The sequence below is a fragment of the Leptopilina boulardi genome, unplaced genomic scaffold, assembly GCF_019393585.1.
Source record: "Leptopilina boulardi isolate dan_hultmark-lab unplaced genomic scaffold, ZJU_Lbou_2.1 LbouV2_137, whole genome shotgun sequence".
Lineage (NCBI taxonomy): Eukaryota > Metazoa > Arthropoda > Insecta > Hymenoptera > Figitidae > Leptopilina > Leptopilina boulardi.
This window is the reverse complement of record NW_026137682.1, coordinates 1,881,000-1,887,650: the sequence shown is the minus strand read 5'-3', so window position 1 is coordinate 1,887,650 and position 6,651 is coordinate 1,881,000. Positions and strand designations below refer to the sequence as shown.

The following is a 6,651-nucleotide window of genomic DNA, read 5'->3' as shown; positions in this document are numbered from 1 at the left end:
CCTTTATGGGCCCATCCACTCCCACCTGGCGTTCTCTCACTTATGTGCCACCTTCATTCTTCTCTTCTTTACAGCAGTGCGGCGTCTGTTCGCGGGCGCGAGTCTTGATGAAAAGAAAAGACAATTAGACGTTTCGACGTCGGTATCAATTTAATTTACCTCGGGACATATATATATATATATACACTTTGCTCGACTTTAGGAAGTGCCTCACTGCTAATAGTTTCTCTCTCATAGAAACCAAAATTCAATTTCCGATTAATCGCGCTCACTTCAAAATAATATAGTGAATGAAAGCGGACTTATAACATTCCTTATGAAAAGAGAGGAAAGAGAGTTCAAGAAAGACTGGCGCCGGGTGTAAAACGAATGGAATTCATATATAGTCTCAATAAAAAAATAAATTAAATCAACTTTTTTTTGGATTTATACTCAGTGTTTAATAGATTTCCAAATTGTAAATTTAATTTAAAAAAAAAATTTATTTACTTTTAATTAAGAAAATAAATAAAAATTGATACACATTAAATTAATTAAAATTTGATACAAAAATATTTGGAAAATTAATAGTGATGCTGAAATTGAGAATGAGTGTAAAAGTGCACCGCAATTCGAATTCTATAGTGTCTAATTGAAAAATTGTGAAAATGTACTGTTTCGTGTAAAGTTCAATATTTATTAATTTATTATTGGCTGTAGAAATTTCTGGTTCTCTTTCTTTTTTGCATTTGAACTTTGTGTGTTAAGATGGGATTTATCAGCTTAGAGGAATGTGCTAACCACCAGTTTTGCATGTGCAGCATGCACGAAATGCAAAGAAACAGGTAAGAAAATTTGCTGCAAATATACTATATATATATATATATATATGTTTTACTGGAATTATATTATCGATAGGTGTGATATGAAAGAATATATTGCATTAACTATTACGTTCTTTTGCAAATGAAAGTAATTAGGGATGCTGTAAATTAGAGATATAGTTAATCACTATATATTTTATAATAAAATTATATCTGTGTTTATTTTACGATAATGGAAAATTTTTGTTCATTGCTGAGATAAATAATTTCAGACTTTAAAATTATAACGATATTAATTTTATTTAATTAAACACAATACGTAAATTTAAATACTTTATAATAATTGAAAATTTTTATTCTGCCCTTTGGTCATATAAATGGAAAAGTTATTTAAAAATGTCAGAATTTTGTATATTTTGCGCCTCTAAATTTCACTATATGCGTTTCAAATTTAGAGGCAAAATATATAAAATTCTGACATTTAAAAAAATAAATAACTTTTCCATTTATATGACCAAAGGGCACAATAAAAATTTCCAATTATCGAATAAAAGATCTATAAATAAATGCTTTATTTTAATTAAATAAAAAATATATGTTTAAAAATTGAACATTTAAATGGATAAAAAAAAATTTTGATTGAAAAAAAATTCGTTAAAAGGAAAATTTTCCAGTCAATGATTTTCGGTTTTTATTTTTTACTTATTTATTTTTTTTTTTGAACGGCAAGAAATTGGAAATTGAGATTTAAAAAATAAATAAAATTGTAATCTAATATACGCATAGAGACATATATTATTGACATTTCACAGATATATATAGAGAAAACTTTTCAAAAGAGTTATATGTAAATCTATTTGCGAATAAATATCCATTTTGAAATTCATGGATCATTAATTTTTCTGATTTTGATCCCCTTCGTTTTCTTCCCTATATATATATATATATCTTTGAATTCTTCAAAGAAAGAATAAGTTTCTTTATTCTCTCAATATTTCTTCTAAATCGTTTGAAAAATCTTTTTTCCGTTTATATGTTATATATATTAGATATATATATACGTATATTTCTCGTGAGTGTATCTTCAATATGATTTATGAGTCTTGCATGATGTACCTTGATTAAGGGCTTTTCAAAACTTGAAATCAGCGACTAGTGACGCTGTGAAATGTAATAATAATGATAATACTGCTAATTGCAATATGTATTACATTATAATGCATATAATTACATATATATGCAATTATTATTCACTTGTTACATTTTTCAATAATGTATAATTAATGTTAATAACAACAATATAATATTTAACTTATATTAAAAATTATACTTTAATTAGTCGATTTTATAATAATTTAATCAAATAAATATTTCCTTTAACCAAATATAATTTTTTTATTTGAATTAAATAAATTGTATTTGAACTAATAATTTCTGTACTCTCTAAATTTGAATTAGTAAAAATTTTAATTTACTTGAATTTTGAGAAAAACTCACATTAATATTGTTTTTTCTTTAACTTGGAAAATGGCAATTGCTAGGTTAAAAAAAAATTAACCGTTATTCACACTGAAAAAAAAAATTTATTTGATTCAAATAATTGGTTACTTGACTATTATATCAAATAAATATTTATTTGTATCAAAAAAATTTTTATCTGAATCAAATGAACTGTATTTAAATCAATAATTTCTATAATTGAGACAAATAAAATTTAATTGACTCAAATAAAAAATATTTGGTTCAAGAAAATATTTATTTGATAATAATAACCAATTATTTGAATCAAATAAACTTTTTTTCTTAATTGAGTTATTTTGTTAAATCGGAAACTTTCATTACAATTAAAATTGTTACTAACGATTAAAGTCAACAGTAATTAAATATTGAATTAAAAAATTTTTTTAAATCAATTATTTACATTATTTTAAAAATTATGCATAATATCGCAGAAAATAAAAATATTTTTTTCATTATTTTGTGTATATGTATTTTTAAAAAGAGGAATCCAATCCTATTTGGTGTTAAAATTCCTGATCCGTTTTCTTCAACATAAAATTTAACTTATGCTATAAAAAAAAGGCTTAAAAACTTGTCTGCTTTTACATAAGAAAAAAATAAAGAAAAGGCACGTAACAAATGTCTTTTCCGTTTTATTATATTATTAGCTTTGGTGACTATTTTACATATATTCAAACGTGGCTTTTACGATTCTAAATGAAAGTTTTCAGTCATTCATTGTACCTGCTCAATTATTAGTATGGGGAATCAAATTCTTGACTATATATACCTATATATACAGTTACTCTGTTGTTCAATGAATGAATGATGATAAGTGCTTGATTTTTATTTTAGACGTTTTAATTATAATTTTATAATGAGAATTATGTTTTATTATAATTACAATTTAAAATGAAATCAAAATCAGAAAAATTATAATATATTTAATTTGGGTCAAAAATTTCACAAACGGATCATTTAAAATTAACAAATTTAATTTTCAATTTGAAATAGTTTGTTTTTATTCCTATTGTTATCAAAATAACTTTCTGAAAATATTAGAACAAAACCAAATTGTTTGTTAAAATTTATTAATTTTATAAACGGGACAAGCCCTTTCGTAGAAAAATATAGTTATAAACAATTGAAATTTTTAGCTGTCTTAAATAAATAAAAAAAAAATCTCAAGATTCAGTTGACAAATTTAAAAACAAAAAATAGGGTTTTCTCATTTTGAAAAGAAGTACTTAAAAATAATTATGGTTTTAAAATTTTTTTTATTTTAACGGGAGGTACCACCCTCAATTTTGACCTACTTAAATTTAAATTATTAAACGAAATTATATTTTTTTTGCATTTGGATCAACTGGATTTTAAAAGAATTTTTTTTTATTTGTCAGCTAAAAATTTTAATAGTTTATATAACTTAAAAAAAAATTGTTTAGTTTAATATTTTCTGGAACTTATTTCGATATTACAGTAGAAGTAAAAAAAAAAACAATATGTAACATTGAAACATAACTACTTTTTGAAAATTGTATATTATCCGTTTGAGAAATTCTGATCCAATTTACTTGAAATAAATTAGTTACGATTGAATATATCAAAATTGTTAAATAATTAAATAATTTCATACTTAAACTAAAATTTCGTTTACAAAATTTAAAAATTTAGAAATTTATTGTTAAATACATAAGTTATTCAAGTATTTTGTTTACGGGTGGAAAGAAAAATAAAGAAAGACAGAGAGAGAGAGAGTATGCTAAATAATTACAATGTAATTTCTTATACTGCAAAGTAAAAGCATACCGTTCATTACTGGAATATGAGTACCTACTTTTATTTATTTGCCTCTTGAGATAACATTAAGAGACATTCACCTTTTATATATTTTTGCTCGTTTCACATGAAATCCTGAATCGCGAAGGGAAAACATCTCTCGCACAATAGTGGAAGACTAATTTCACTATTTGTATTCATAGCCATGTAATAGGAATCGCAATTTTATTAGCGCCTATTTCACACACACATATATATATATATATATATATATATATATATAAATTAGTTTTTATGTTATTTTTTAAAAACTCGCATATATAAATAACCAACAATCAAGTTAATGCAGTGTAATACACCATTACATTATAATCGTAACATATCCACAGATAACAAAAATTTATTCATTTCTGATGACGATCTACGAGGAGACAAACTAACCGAACCAGTTATTTCTATAGAACAAAAATTTACTACATAGGATATGTATTAATCCTTTTGCTTCGCGAAGAGATGAAATAATTATACATACTTCTAAATTACATTTCAGGGCCTGCAGTTTTAATTCAAAAATCAAGAAACAATTACTTGAAATCATTTTAAATATATTTTTTTTTATTTTCGAGACCTAGTGGCAGGTTCTAATATGTCATTTTTACTGCAATTTTGAACATTTTATAATTACCCCGGTTGACGGTATAGATATTTTTTTAAAAAAAGAAATCAGTTTTTTCAAATAATATGTATAATTAAAAAAAATATTTTTCTCGAGGATATATAGGATTAGGTAATCCGATTATAAATGAAAATAATTTTTATCATCGTCAACAAGGAATTTCTCGCGTGCGCGCTGTTTACGATCTCATTCCTTTAATCCAGTATATATAGAAATAGGTGGAATATAAGATTATAGCTTTTATTCGCGTTTCTAAAAAAAAAAAAAACAACAAAAATTGAAAAAAATGAACGTCAGAATATCGAACGTTCAATTGCTATATAATGTACTATAGGAGAAAATAGCAATCAATATATACAGTTATTTTGAAAGCATATACAGGGCATATATATGAAGAGCATATAACACATACACATATATGTATATATACGCACGAGATGTAATGATGCTGGATCCAAAGCATATTTTCTATGGTAAGATTCACGATCATTTAGAATTCTCGTGAATGGAAAGGGGAATGATGCTCGTTTATGTATATATATATATAGCAAAAAGTGGAAATATGAAAGAACGAGAGTAGATGGGCTGAGAATCTTCATTGTTGCGGTAGATTATCAATCTTCCGCGCGCATATATAGGAAGACTTCTGAGACAAAGTGTTAAGCATAATTCATATCAAGGGTTTTATGCCATATACATATATATATATATATGGGGCATTCTATGGGAAATTTTTATTGAAAATTTTTTTTGTCCGAAACATTTTTTTTCGAAATCTATATGAAAAATAAGGAAATACGTACTTTTTTAATTTTTTTATTTGATGAAAATGAAGGAAGTTATGATTTTTTGAAATTTAACGTCAACGAAGAAAGTGTGTTTTTGGAACATTTTTTAATCTATTGTACTAAGAAATTAAAAATTATGCTATATATGAAATTTGATCATTTTTTCTCAAATCTCTGATGACTGAAGAATTTTTTCCCCTATCTGCGAAAGTGGTACTTTTAGTTTTTAAATTACTATTTACAATTTCTAAGCTTGACGCATCGATTTTTAGTATGTTTTTATTAAAAAAAAAAAACAAATGAATGTTAATGGAAAAAGGTTATATTTGTAGAAAAAATATAAATAAATTAAATAATTAGGTACTTATAAGAAATAATTAAATTATAATTAATACTATTATATTTAATAAAAAAGATGTCTTATTTTTAAAAAATTTGCAGTGGAAGAAATATTTTTTATATAGGTATGTAAAGCGATCTGAAGAAAAGGGACCTTAGAAGCAAATCACTTTAAGGTTATGTTTTTTTTTAAAGTTTTTTCTTGATGGAAATTTTCTTTTTAATTATTGCAAATTAAAATCAGTGTTTATGACATATTTTAGTTGTAATGAAGACTTAAACATAAATGATTTTATATTGACAGTTGATCCTTTTTTTGTATTTTTATTTCAAAATTTACAAACATAACCTCTAAGTTTTAACTTCTAAGGTCGCTTTCTTCAGATCGCGTCACATATATGTAAACTTAGAATTATTTTTTTAAATAGTTTTTCATATTATTGTTATATTTAATTTTTTGTAATATTATTTTATTTTACATACACGGAGAAAAAAGAATAGTTATTCTATTTGTTTTTGGGACAAAAAAAATTATTAAAACCCAAGAAGCACGTAATATATCCTCAATATCAAGGTAATATTACACGTGAGATTCGTAATATAACGCTGTAATATTACAGTAATCTTACAGTGATCTTAAAATGTCCGCCTCAAGGTAATATTACCGGGAATATTACTGTAATATTAACGGTAATATTACAGTAATTTTATAGTAATATTACAGTAATATTATAGTAATATTACAGACTGATTTGAGTTATTCATA

General features: G+C 24.1%; 1 protein-coding gene across 1 annotated transcript in view; it reads left to right on the top strand.

Annotated features, from left to right (window-relative positions):
* Positions 1–569: 569 nt before the first annotated feature.
* The window catches only part of LOC127291388 (putative mediator of RNA polymerase II transcription subunit 26), a 59,158-nt gene continuing 53,076 nt past the window's right edge, over positions 570–6,651 (top strand). The window contains exon 1 of the mRNA XM_051320489.1: positions 570–824. The gene's annotated coding sequence lies outside the window, so the exon portion shown is untranslated. The remainder of the gene's footprint in view (positions 825–6,651) is intronic.